The sequence below is a fragment of the Mesoplodon densirostris genome, chromosome 12, assembly GCF_025265405.1.
Source record: "Mesoplodon densirostris isolate mMesDen1 chromosome 12, mMesDen1 primary haplotype, whole genome shotgun sequence".
In the NCBI taxonomy this organism is placed as follows: domain Eukaryota; kingdom Metazoa; phylum Chordata; class Mammalia; order Artiodactyla; family Ziphiidae; genus Mesoplodon; species Mesoplodon densirostris.
Genome location: NC_082672.1, coordinates 32,283,157 through 32,295,454, shown reverse-complemented (window position 1 = coordinate 32,295,454; position 12,298 = coordinate 32,283,157). Strand labels below are relative to the sequence as shown.

At 42.4% G+C, this 12,298-nt stretch overlaps 1 protein-coding gene across 19 annotated transcripts in view; it reads right to left on the bottom strand.

Annotated features, from left to right (window-relative positions):
- Positions 1-12,098, bottom strand: part of EPB41L2 (erythrocyte membrane protein band 4.1 like 2) — a 272,775-nt gene extending 260,677 nt beyond the window's left edge. For 5 of the 19 annotated variants that reach the window (XM_060114841.1, XM_060114851.1, XM_060114860.1 and 2 more), the window contains exon 1: positions 11,983-12,094. The gene's annotated coding sequence lies outside the window, so the exon portion shown is untranslated. Of the gene's footprint in view, positions 1-11,438; positions 11,547-11,626; positions 11,739-11,974 lie in introns of those variants that run through there. The other 14 variants (XM_060114852.1, XM_060114854.1, XM_060114853.1 and 11 more) reach the window with 7 other exon arrangements.
- Between the last annotated feature and the right edge of the window lie 200 nt (positions 12,099-12,298).

Below are 12,298 nucleotides of genomic sequence, written 5' to 3'. Positions count from 1 at the left end.
AGTTCAAAGGTTCCTCTAATAACCAAAGAATATTCAAATAGTCAAAGAATATTCAAATTTATGTATGCCAATCATAAGTCAGTCTAAAGACAGACAATCGAAGATACTCAATAAACTCTAATAAGGTTGCCATTTCTGATACACATTCACCAAATTTGTTTTCATTGTGTATTTTTAAATCTAGTTCAAGTATATAAAATTTGTAAGTGTGTATACTGAACTAATCCTTGAAATATCACAAGAAAAAAATATAATACATTTTCTGAGCTCTTCCTAAGAAGCACTTTCTTATTCAGTCACATATCAGTCAACCACTCCCATCCACCCTAGATGTTAACTCAACCGCCTGTCTTTTCTGTCTCTCTCTATATACTGCTGAAGTTTGACTCAGCATTTGGCATGAGAAAAAGGACAATTTTATTATGGTTGCAGTTTTTACCAAATGTGAGTACCACAATAATCTTGGAAATTTATTTTTATCAGTTTAAAACCCTAAATCGGGCCTCCCTGGTGGCGCAAGTGGTTGGGAGTCCGCCTGCCGGTGCAGGGGATGCGGGTTCGTGCCCCGGTCTGGGAGGATCCCATGTGCCGCGGAGCGGCTGGGCCCGTGGGCCATGGCCGCTGAGCCTGCGCGTCCGGAGCCTGTGCTCCGCAGCGGGGGAGGCCACAGCAGTGAGAGGCCCGCATACCGCAAAAAAAAAAAAAAAAAAAAAAAAACACAAAAACCCTAAATCCAGTGGGTTGAACATGAGTTAATTTCTGCTCACTCCCAAAACCACACTAAAATGACAGAAAGAAAATTAAAGAAAAAAAGGTACAAACTCACAAAAAAAAAAAAAAAGGGAGGGGACGGGCCATCAGATGAGATATATCAACAGAATTTTAGAAGATGGAAAACAGATGTACAAAGTAACTGACTTAGCAGAGCAGAGGCCGCCTAAACTTGCATTGCTATCTTGGTGGGGACCTACCAAAAACAATGTGATTGTTGGAGAAGGCTTGAGAGCCTTAGGAATCGGAAGTTCCAGAAACCTCTGAGGGTTGAGATGGGAGAGCAAGTTGAAGACAGGGACCTGTTGGAAATAAGGACAAGTAATGTTTAAACCACACCCACACCCACACCCTCATCAAAACTTGGCAGCCAGAAGACAGGAAGTTCACTCTACAGCACTTGAAAAAGAAAGGCTCTGTGCTCAGAGGGCAAAGGTGAGGTTCTATACAGAAAACAGGGAGGTCCAGTCACTCAGTCAACAAATATTTACCAAGTTGCCTACTCTGCGCCAGCCACTATTCTAGGTACTGGAAATACTGAACAAAATACACCAAAAGATTTGCCTTCATGCAGCTTACATTCCAACGAGGGGAGAGTCAATAAACAAAAAGTAAAATATAAGGGTATCAGATTTCAGCAATACACACTGCAGAAGTAAGAAGAGACAAGGAAGGGATTTAGGGCACCCTGGGGTAGGGGTGGGAGCAGGGTTGTACTTTCAAATAAATGATCATGGAAGCAAAGCTCTGAAGGAGTTAAGGGAGTAAGCTATGTAGGTATCTGAGGGAAGAACATTCTAGACAGAGAGAAAGCAAGCACAGGGGTACATCAAGATGGGCAGGACAGGAGAAACTATATACATGAAACAAGAAAAGGACATTATCAAAAAGAAAATTCAATAGCCTAGGAGCAGCTTCAAAAATAGGAAAGCAAAAAAGTTCAGTAGAGAGATTAGAAGAAAACATTGAAGAAATTTCCCGAAAAGAGGGAACAAAAGGACAAAGGGATGACATCAGAGAGAAAAAAGTAACAAACCTGAAGTCATGGCAGGAAATTCAACATCCAAATTAATAGAAGTTCCAGAAAGAATAGAGAACATAGAGAGAGTCATTATCATAGTGGAATATTTCTGAAAGACAAGAGTTTCCAAGCTGAAAGGGCCCACTGAGTACTCAGCACAATGAGTAAAAGACTCCCATACCATGGCACACCATCATGAAACTCAAAACACCAAGTTCAAAGATAAAATCCTGAAAACTTCTAAAGAAAACAAACTAGCTACATACACAGAATCAGAAATGGGAATCGAGTCAGTCTTCTCAACAGAACAGTGGGATGTGAAAATACAATGGAGCAACAGTTTGAAAATTCGGAGGGACAGTAACCACTAACTTAGAATTCTATACCCAGCCAAACTATAAATGCAATCAAACTGAGAGTACAAAGAGGCATTTTAAGAGTGGAAAAAGTTGCTTTCAGACATGCAAGGTCTCAAGAAATTCACCTTCCATTTGCACTTTCTTGGGAAACTACTGGAGGATGCACTCATGTAAAGTAAGAGATAAGAAAGAGACACAAAGCCCAGGCACCCGGGAGCCCAGGAAGAGAGGAAAAGGGCAATCCCCAGAATACAGCTGCACAGCAGTTCTAGAAATAACCAGTCCAGGAAGGATGTCCTTAATAAAAAAAAGAATATGGTTTGCCATATAGTTTTCAACAAAGTTTAGAGCTAAATTAAGGGTAGGTACTAAGAAAACTATACAAATGAGGAAAAAAATAGGCAATTAACTTCAGGATAAAACAAAAAGTTGTAAAAGAAAGTATATGCAATCAAAGCACTATACACAGCTCAGCTGTTGCCTATATGTGCTGTGGAAGGAGAGAAGAGTGTGCATCTGTGCACAGGAAGAGGGACTCTGTAAAGGAGGCTAACCCCAACCAAGGTAGAAAGTCAACAGCTATTATTGTCTAGAATAGTAAAAGCAAAAAAGCAAAAATATCGTGGTTTTAAACAAAACACACGGATAATAAAACCAAAAGAACTGAAAGCAGTTGCCTCTGAGGAGCAGAAATCTGTCACGAAGGAACATGAAAGGCAGGGGTCTGCTGCTTTTCCTTATAATCCCTACACTATTACCTGACTTTCTAAATCATATACTAGCACCCTGGGGAATGCTATTTGCACTGTAAATGAAGTAGCAAAAAGTGTAAAACTGCTTGAAAGATAAAAACTGAAAGGGAAGGAGGCACACATTTTATTTTGACGTGCTTTATACCCTGGGACATTTTTCTTACATTGAAACATCAGCCTGGAAACACTACACTACAGTGAAAAACAAGATGAAGGGTACTCGCCACTCCAGCTTGATTCAAGAATCACACAACTAACAGTAGTACTCTGCTTCACAATCACACCTTTACAAAAGAAACTAGGAGGCAGAAATCCGTTAGGAAAGCAAGCTTATCTTTTGTAAAGTTAGATACTGTAGATGCCAACAAATGCCTAAAATGTTCAAGTTCTACAGAGTAACAGCATCAAACAATTAAAAGCAATAATTCACCCTCCCCTGCAGAAGAAACAGAAGTTTTAGCAGCACACAAGCTGGGTTCCCTTGAGCAAATTATTCTGGTTTTAAGCCTCAGTTTTTCATCTATAAAATGAGCGTACCAGCTACTTCAAGGTGTTGCTGTAAGAAGGATTGGGGATATTAACATATAGTATATAAAGCACCAACTACAGTAGCTGACTTATCATCTGTTCCAAAAGTTATTTTTCTTCCTTTTTCACCTGTTTATTATCAGTGCTTCTGGCCTTATCAGATTACATACAATGGAACCTAGAACAAAGCTGAGCCACTAGAGTAGAATGCACTTGTCCAGCACAGGTTAAAAAGAAGACAAAGAAGCTAATGGGACAGCACCTGAAGCCAGGATGAAGCCTGGATGGAAAGCAAGCAAGAAGTGTCAAATAGAAGCCTAAACCATGGAGGAATGTTACAAAAGAAAAAAAAAAAAAAAAAGAAGAAAAAAGAAAAAGAAAAACAGAAAGAAAATAAATTGAATTAGACCAATTTTCTAGCTCCAACTACTAATACAGAGAACAGAAGAACAGGTTAACTACACTAGAGGATTGAAATCAGCAAAATTCAGAAACCAAACAGAACAACTAATCAAGTGTCTTCAACATACAAACTACTGCAAGGAAAAATAAGAGATGAAGGGGAAACCAGAGCATATCAGTCTTTAAAGAAACACCAACCAAACAACCTAAACGGGAAAAGAATTTGAAAAAGAATAGTTACATATATATGTATAACTGAATCACTTTGCTGTACACCTGAAACTAACACAACACACTGTTAACCAACTATACTCTAATATTAAATAAAAAGTTAAAGAAAAACAAAAAAGATACACCAACCAATTATAACATGCAAATCTTAACTGGATCTGGATTCAAACAAACTTTTTCAAAAATTGATACTTGAGGTAATTGGAGATTTGAATATCAACAACTGAATATTTGATGATATTAAGGAATTTTTAGTGTGATGGTGGTATTCCAATCATGTTTACAAAAGAGTTACCTTCTAGAGATACATACTAAAATTAAAGGATGAAATGAAAAAAAAGTCCTCTAAAAAATCCAAATAACAGGGCCTCCCTGGTGGCGCAGTGGTTGAGAGTCCGCCTGCCGATGCAGGGGATACGGGTTCGTGCCCCGTCTGGGAGGATCCCATATGCCGCGGAGCGGCTGGGCCCGTGAGCCATGGCCGCTGGGCCTGCGCATCCGGAGCCTGCGCATCCGGAGCCTGTGCTCCGCAACGGGGGAGGCCACAACAGTGAGAGGCCCGCATACCACAAAAAAAAAAAAAAAAAAAAAAAATCCAAATAACATACAAATAAGGTACAGCTATGGGCTGCAGTAGTGTAACACTAGGCTTCAGAGAACCAGGCGATCTGCTTTGAGAAGGAGTCACAAAGTCTGGGAGGAAACTAGAAAGAGCATTCTTTCCACGTGTGACCGAGGGCCTACTGCATGCTGGGCTCCAGAAACCATGACTGACAGTGACCCAGCGGCCAGCCTTCACAAAGGGAGAGGTGGGAAATGACTGCTGGCCCTAGAGGTAGAAAAGCCCCACTGCCAGGAACACCTTCTTGAAGGTCATATAGATCGAGTCCTTTTTGCATCCTCCAAATTGGTATTTAGTAAAAGAGATGCAAACTGGATAGTCTAGAGGAGCCATATATCTAATGCAAATGAATGAAAAGGTCCAGCAGTAAGCCAAAAGGAAATGGGCAGGACTTTGGCAAAGTAGGAAGATGACCTGCGCGAGATGCGGCAGGAACTCCTCAGCGCTGCAACAGAGGAGCGTGGGCCCAGTGTGGCCAAGGCCCTCCAATTTTCCCAGAGAAACCTAAAAGAAAGGTATTTCTGTGAAACCTCCTGATTTTTTAATGCTGTCAACTAATTTAAAATTAAAACACTCTGTTTGGGGAAAAATATGTCCGCAGATCTATTTCAGGTACGAAAAGATGTGCTGGATGTGAAAAGGTCACATTTTAATGTCACATGCAGAGACTTAAACACTATCAATAAAAATTCCACTAACAGCCTTCTTGCAGCAAGTTCACTGAAGCTGTAGAGAGAGGAAGTTATAATATAGCATATGCATACAAGTTTTACCCTCCGAATCAGCTACCTCAGGCAACATAACAAAAAAGACTACCACCTCTCTGTGATGCTGAAATTAGATGCAGACAGTTTTCTCATCTATATGCTTTTTTGAGTACTGCCAAAAGCAGTGGATAGTTAAAAAAATTCTAAAGATACCATACTGAAATTGTTAAAAAGTGGTTTTAACTTGTGATCACCATAGGAAATTACAGTTTCATATCAAAGACTCTACTTCCACACAGATCATTATTCCTGACCACTGCATAAAAAAAACTGCTTACCACATTTTCACAAGCAACCCACTAAGTCTTTTCTTAACCCAACAATTTTCACAGAAGCCAGGCACTGTGTGAAGCATTTTATAAGCACTAGCTCATTTAATCCACATCTAACTTTCTGAGGTAGGTTATGATTGTTCACCCCCATAGTGAAGATAAGGAAACTGAGGCCTTGAGAAATAATTTACCCAAGGTTCCACTGGCATAAGTGGCATTCTCACCAGCACCACACTGTGGACCTGTTACTGATCCCTTCTAATTAATATTTCCAGCAAAGAAATTTGTGAGGAAATAAAGACACATTAAGTTCAAGGTAAGAAAATACGAGGTCAGTATTATATCAGAATTCAGTTTAACCTTGACAACTGGCTAAAATCGGACAACCAAAAGAACTGAAAGGAAATAAGCACAACAGTGGGGGCATGAAAGTGCAATGGGGTAACATGAAAAAAAAAACAGAAAATCTCGTAAGACTTCGATTCTCTAATCTCAAAAATTAAGAATAGAACTACATCAGCAGTTTTCAACGTTTTCTGTTTTTCAAAATCTGCTCCCCCAAATCTCACTCTCTCTCTCTCTCTCTCTCTCTCTCTCACTCACACACACACACACACACACACACACACACACACACACACACACCCCACTTTACTTAACAGTCTCAGTCAGTTCATGAACCCCTGAGGCCACCCTGGGCAACGCCTTTCCCACTAACCCCACATTTCCCACCTCAAGGTCAAAAATCTAAACTAAATGATTTTCACCCTCTCTTCTGGTACCCTAGGTGGATGAATCAAGGGTGAAAAACAAGTAGACTATTTAGAAAAAAGAAAAGACCTAAGAATTATGGCAAAGTTTAAACTACGTATTCATTTAGTATCTTCAGGATACTGGGATGTGTACATATATTGATAGAATATAGGAAACTCAAAAATATGATTAAATTCAGCACTGCTGTTATCATGCTGGTAGGTCCAGCTGCAAATCTCATCAGGAGGTCTGGAAACCTGAATTCAGGGCTTGGAAAAAATGATTAGAGACTTGGTAACCAGACTTGTGAAAAGTTTTTAAAATCATGATTTTCTTGGAAAAAGGCAATTAGAGGGTAACATAAGTCTTTAAGTATTTGAAAATTCTTTCATGGAGGTAGATAAATAGGCCATAAAAAGAGAAAAGCAAGAGGAAACTGTCTTCCTCGTAAAAGCATGAATAATTTAAATACAATGAACTTCCTACCTGACCCAGACAACAAGGTCCTACAGATGAACAAGTGACAAAATCACTTTAGAACTTTCCATGCCCTCTGGTTCTTAACCTGGAAATAGCTGAAACCATCCCCATGACGTTCAATTTAGTCACATATGTGAAGCATCAGCTTGGCTGCCTAAAGCAAACCTTACTTGTGATAGTTCTCAGAGCAAATAAAAAGATAATTCTTATTCCTCACATAAATTCCATATTACCATAAAGATTATTTGTGAGGCAATCTATAATGAATTTAGACCCTTACGGTTCTAATACACTAAAGTAAAAAAAAAAAATGCAGAGAAGTATGTGTGATATGAAAATATATTTCTACTTTAAAAGTAACTAAGAATATGAAATTAGTCCAAATTCAATCTTTGAAAAAAGCAGAAGCAGTATGAATGCACCCATAAGCCACCTGAGGTCTACCCTATACTAAAGGGAAAGCGACATCACTTTAAAAAATGAGAAAACCACTAAAATTCTCATTAAAATCAATGTTATCCCCAAAACTAGATATTTAGGGAAATATAGATTATCTACCCTTCTAGACATGAAAAACATGCATCTAATAAACCCACATATATCAAGCCAACCACAAAACAAGGGGAAACAATACCCAAGAGTAAGAAAAGCAAATCACCTATATGAAATATAACCTACGTGACACTTCTACATAAAACAGTACCAGGTTCTACAAAGTTAACTCCAACTTTCAAAGAATCCTAATTAAAAGCGCCTCCAATATATCATATAAAGTTTCAACAAATTGATTTATCAAATTTATTAAGTACACGTAATGTTATAGGTACTTCACATAACTCTACATATGTATTCCCTCTCTTATACGAAATACACGTACTTTATAGAAAAAACTAAAAAATAACATTAGTTATCACTATCTCAGTTATTTCTCTCTGATATTAAAAATGATTTCTGGGACTTCCCTGGTGGTGCAGTGGTTAAGAATCTACCTGCCAATGCAGGGGACACGGGTTTGAGCTCTGGTCCAGGAAGATCCCACATGCCATGGAGCATCTAAGCCCGTGCGCCACAACTACTGAGCCCACGTGCCACAACTACCGAAGCCTGCGCACCTAGAGCCCGTGCTCCACAAGAGAAGCCACTACAATGAGAAGCCCGCGCACCTCAATGAAGAGTAGCCCCTGCTCGCCGCAACTAGAGGAAGCTCGTGCGCAGCAACAGACCCAACGCAGCCAAAAATAAAATAAATAAATTTATTTTTTTTTTATTTCTTTCTTTCTTTTTGGCTTAACTGTAACATCTACATAATTGTAGTATTTACACTTGGAGGCCATTCCCCTCCAGTTAATGATAGCAGGCATTAACTCCATTTTAGATTTTAGTTTGGGGCACTGCTCAGCCAGAGTAATGATAGAAATCTTATGACTATCAGGTTGCCGGTTTGTGCCAAAAAATGGCATTCCCAAAGAATGCTCTGTCTGGAATCTGTGGGGGAATCATATACAAATCTTCTGTTAACTCAGGCCTTCCAAAGAGGCTGGAAATGTTTGTGTGTTGGGGGGAGGGCGAAAGGGCTGAGAGTGGATTTGCTGACTCCTAAAGGTCCAGCCTTGAGATTACAAGAGTTCTATAAAAGGGCAGTAAATTAGTGTTTGGCTAGTATTTGCTGACTACTGAAGCCAGCATAAACATTTACTTGAGGCTTTTAAATGTGTAAGGGTACCCAGTGGTTAGGTACAGTAATTCTGAATCTGAAAAAAACAAACAAGGGCACTGGAAATATTTCTAAATAAAGGTGGGGTAGGGAGGTATTTCCCCCATATTTCCTTTGTTTTCCCCAAGTAAACAATACAGACTTTTAGAAACACAAAATTTGATTCTCAGCAGTATTGATCCCTATAAACTATTTTATTGCCTTATAAAAATACTAGCAATTCATACTTTTCCAAAAAGTCCACACATAGCTTTTAAACAGGCTACTTCAGTTCAAAAAAACAAAGAAAAAGGCCCATACTTTCCTGTGGAAACAGAAACAAAGGCAAATCTTCAAAAATATTTAGCTTTCTGCTATATAAAATATAAACCCCACATTCCTAAATAAAGTGGCAAAGATAGAACCTTTGTAGTTCTCTAGTCAATTATATGAGAGTGGTGATTCAGGGCAAAACCCGACCTTAAACATAACTATACAATATTACTAAATTACAGAGTAATTTTACCAATAAATATTCTGGTTGAAGACTGCTTTGTCATCTTTGCAAGTATTTTTAGTTGAAAGCAAGTGGTTGGGAAGTCCACGTGCACACGGTTCAGATTTTTTAAAATCTATTTTTAAGATCTGGTGACTGGATAGGTTTTCTAAACTCAATCCTTTCGAACTGGTAATTTGGAAAGGGTAAACCACAAGACGGTTAGTTAAGAAGCAAAGGACCTAACAAGCTCACCAACTCAGATCAGCATAAAACTAACTTAGAAACCTCCAAATCTAATGATGAGCCCAGACGGTCACTAAAGCCTATACATACACAACCTGTACTAAAAACTACCTCTCCAAATACAGCAAGGGCTATCTGAATTCTCTTGTTTTATATTTCCATAGTTATTTTGGGGTGAGCCCTCTTCAGATTTGTCCCCTAAATCTGCAAATCTGCTTCTTTCTACTTGGAATTAAGTTTCAGATTTTAATATACATAACCAGTTGTATATTTACCCAGTTTAATATACGGACCCAGTTGAGAATATTCTACAACAATTTAGAGTTTTTACTGAAGTTAGTAATAATTTTACTGAAATTCGTTAAATGATATTTTTTATCACTTTTAGCCGTTTTAGGCAAGGCAATCCCCATTCAATTTAGGTATCAAGAATCTGAAGTTGAGGGCTCAACTCATCCACATATTTTCTCTGGAAGGTCTAACTACTTTGACGAGAGATAAAAGATTAAAGCACCGTTATGACTAGGTCTTTCTTAAAGAGGGATGTTTCAAAAGGAAAGAAACTGTCCCCTCCCGTTAATCTAAATGAGCAGCCTCTTGTTCTCAGCAGTCCTTCTACACACAAGACCACTACTGACTTCAGTGGGAATTCTGCCCAAGAAGTGAGGAAGACAGGATAAGATTAAATTAGCCCTAAATCCACGCCATTGTTCCAAGCCATTACCACCTGTACAGTTCTCCAATAACCTCTATAAAGTAGATACCTGAGGTTTGATGGTGATTCTCAAATTGAATTTTAGGACTGATCCCTGGAACAGGTGACACAGCCTAATTCTAAAAGTCGTGTCAGCCTGATGGATGTATTGAGTTGGCCCTTATCACGATCCAAGATTGCACTGCAATGCAGCCCCATCCGTGGCTGCAACAGCAATCCAGTGATTTCTCACAGCAAAGAGCCCTCCAAACAGAAACTGAATAGGATGAAGTGTTATTCGTTTCCCAGTAAAACCTGTTCAAAGACTGGGATTTCTAAATCCCAGCTCCTGTGGCCAAGAAATTGGCTCAGTTTCCCTCAAGTCCTAAATCCAATGGGAAATGTGATAGAACATGGGCCAAAATTCTAATTCTCAATACAGTACTATACATAGAGGATACAGAAATAATAGATTCCGGTGAGAAGAAAAAAACAAGGGGAAAAATTAAAAGGTCACTGAATAAAACGGAAGAATAAAGGAAAAACTGTTAAGATTCATTTGTTAAAAGAAAAGGTTAAATAACAGTAACAAGAACAAGACGTCTAGCATACACGTGCCATTTCAGATGCGAGAAGTTCAAAAAACTGAGGAAAAGATGTGATTCAGAAAAGAGAAAATATATCCACAGGTCCTCTAGGTTCTACCTTCCCTCGCACCCCACCAGGGCTCTTAAAAACGGGCACCGGTGGTGGTGATAAGAAATGTAATTTAAGGCGTCCTAGGTCAATAGGGAGGGCTCCACAGAGACACCCCCCCCCCCAAAAAAATAATAGACTCTAGGCGAGAGCTCTTCTCACTTCACCAAAAAACCCTGACCTCAAGGGAGATGAGCGATCTCGGGAAGCATGATGACCGACGGCTTCCAGTAGACATCCCGGCTGCCGCAGGCAGCGTCTGGGGCTGGAGATTTAGACTCCGATTCCAACCCTGCTCTTTCTGTTCTGTTCTCCTGGTCCTTCCCCTGCAGCTCAACTAACAACCCTCCCAACCCTCTGCCCTCAAATCTAGAGGAGAAAAATAAGCCATGGGTAGTGAGATGGCCTGAGTGCCGGGACTGCACGGATTAGAGAGCAAAACGTGCGCTTCTCTCCGAATCGGCCAGGTCGCACCCGTCCTGCGGGACAGAGCGAGTGGCGGCGGGGGACGCGCACCGTGCTTGGGACTGACGCGGCCCTCGCCCGGCTCCACGCAGCGCCCACGCGCGCGGTCGGCCGAGGGACGCGCGGCGTCCTCGCCTGCGTTTCCTCTCCCAAAATCATCCTCCAGAAGGGCGACGCCGCCGCCGCGTACCCCAAGCCCCCGCGCTCATCGCCAACAGTCGAAGGAGGACGGCCGCTCCGAACTGGGACAGGCTCGCGCGCCGCGGCTCGCGGCCCGCGCCCAGGATGGAGCCGGATCCCTCCTGCAGCCGCTCCGCGGGGCCCGGGACGCGTGATCCTGAGCCCACCGCACCCCCGCGGGGCCGGCGCAGTCCTCACCAGGCCCCCACCTCTCCCGGCGCCGACGAGACGCGGCCCCGGCTCCCGAGAAGGGAGAAGTGGGGGACCGCAGTGGAGGGGGGAAGCAGGGATCCGGCCTGGAGCAACAACAGGACCCGGTCCCCGGGGCGGGAACTAGTAGGAGAGAAGACAGGGAGTCGCAGAAAACCCCAAAGCCGGCAGCCCTCCCCCTCCTGGTGGAACCGTCCCGCCACCGCTTCCTGCCCAGGATCAGCTTCCCAGCTGCAGTCTCAGGAAAAATCCGAGACGCCCCTGCAGCTCCGGAGGGACCAGACGCTCTGCCCGGGATACCCCGCCCCGGGCCCGCCATTCCGCAGCTCCGCACACCTCCTTACCCGGACGCCGCACTCAGGAGCTCGCTCGCCGCAGGGACCCGTCCAGCTTCAGCGCCAGCCGCCGGCCGCAACACCCGCCTCCTCCCTCCCGTAGGTTTCAAATTGAAATTCCCTGGCTGAGTCCGTCAGAGGACTCCGCGCGCCAGCCCCGCCCCCTCGCGGCGGAAGCCCCTCCCGCGCCCCCGCCGGACGCGCACCGGGTGCGGAAACCCTCGCGGGCTGCGACACGCCCCCTGTGCCCAGGCCACGCCCCCGCGCCAGCCCGGGCGACCCTTCCCTAGGGATTCGCCGCGCGCCCTGGCCGGGTACCCTGCGC